Here is a 2,035-nt window from a genome sequence, read left to right as displayed (position 1 = left end):
TCAGTGGACATTTTTCATCTTGCTGTGCCACAGTAAGCTATGTAAGTTATTGCATACTCGTATAATTCGTGAAATTTTTAAATTGCAGCAAGCAATGTGTATAAACTTTATACAGTAGCGACCATACATATCCGGACAACCAGGCATGGGATCTTTATGCACGAACATTAAAGAGGCACAAAAGATTTAGAAGGCTTCAAAAAAATTTTGGAAAATGGCTAATGTGTACAAAAAAGTTCTAGACATGAGACAAAAACCTTTTATATTTATTAGTGGGTGATCTTTTCGTATCCCACATACGTAAGGAAAGACATGTGGATACAAAAAGTGACGTCATATGATGAGCTAACCCAAGTACTAAATTCATTTGCCCGAAATTGTGTATTAATTGTTAGCAGGGTGTACCATTATTTATATTTTCGGACTATACCGAAAGAGTATAGATTGTTAAAACTCTTCTGCAAATGTTTATGGAATAGAACGCGAACACACCTATTTATTTATTTATTCAATCTTTTGCAATACCAAAGCCTATTGTGCTCATGCAAAACTTTGAGAGATTGTGCCAAATTATAACAATTAATTAAGGTAGACGTCAAATGCCCTGTGTTTTTTCCACAAGTGACAAAAAATTTAAGGGTTCGATTGTGGATGTCAACGTTAGTTCTATTGCGTTGTCATAGATAAATTACACATAGATACAGATTTTGAAATTCACTACACAGTAGAAAACATCAGAAAAATTTTTTCAATTTTCAAAATTTAATTGAAAATAAAAATGTTTTCTTTTTTTAATTGAATCCGTATTTATTTTTCAATTACGATCGTGATTGAAATTTGGGCAATTTTCAATTAAAAAAACTAGTAAGGAAAGGCAAACGACGGGCGGAGCCGACTATATAACAACCTACACCAGCGAGTATACGTAATACTTTTAATAGATAGCACTTATATCCAAATTTAGCCAGGCATTATATTTGCATACCTATTGAAATATCGAATAGAACCTTATACGATTTTCTTACGATGGTACGAAAAGTGAGGCCTTTACAGCCTTAAAAATCGAAACGCATTAAAGATATATATGGGAGTTTTATCTAAATCGATTTAGATGAAATTTTGCACACGTATTACGATGTCAATTAAACCATCTCATGAAAAATTTTGTAGAGATCGAACCAAAGTTGTGGCTGCTACAGCCTTAGAAGGCCATATCGGATAAAAAATATATATGGGAGCTTCGGGTTGCCCAAAAAGTAATTGCGGATTTTTTAAAAGAAAGTAAATGCATTTTTAATAAAACTTAGAATGAACTTTAATCAAATATACTTTTTTTCTAAAGCACGCTAAAAGTAATAGCTGATAAATGACAGAAGAAAGAATGCAATTACAGAGTCACAAGCTGTGAAAAAATTTGTCAACGCCGACTATATGAAAAATCCGCAATTTCTTTTTGGGCAACCCAATATATCTAAATCTAGACCGAGTTTTATGAAACTTTGCACACATATGAGGACGTTGAATGAAACGGCACATGCCAAATTTTGTAAAGATCGGACCAAAATTGTGCCTTCTACAGCCTTAAAAGGCCATATCGGATGATAAATATATATGGGAGCTATATATAAATCTGATCCCATTATGATGAAATGTTGCACACATATTGGGACGTCACAAAAAGCACTTCGTACCAAGATCGGACAAAAATTGTGCCTTCTACAGCCTTAATAGGTCAAATGGGACGAAAGTTATATATGGGAGCTATATCTAAAACTGAACCGATTTAGATTAAATTTTGCTCCCATTTTGGCAAATTTTAATCTAAATGGGTTCACCAAAATTGTGGCTCCTACAGTTTGAAAGGGCATATCGGATGAAAGATATATATGGAAGTTATATCTAAGTCTCAACCGATTTCAATAAAATTTTGCAAACATTTTGGATCGTTAAAAAAACACTTCGTGTCAAATTTTGTAAGGTTCGGACCAAAATTGTGGCTTCTACACCTCGGATGAAAAAATTAATAGCTTTCGTC

The sequence above is a fragment of the Stomoxys calcitrans genome, chromosome 2 (genome assembly GCF_963082655.1).
Source record: "Stomoxys calcitrans chromosome 2, idStoCalc2.1, whole genome shotgun sequence".
In the NCBI taxonomy this organism is placed as follows: domain Eukaryota; kingdom Metazoa; phylum Arthropoda; class Insecta; order Diptera; family Muscidae; genus Stomoxys; species Stomoxys calcitrans.
The sequence above is the reverse complement of the archived record's forward strand: the minus strand, read 5'-3'. Positions refer to the sequence as shown.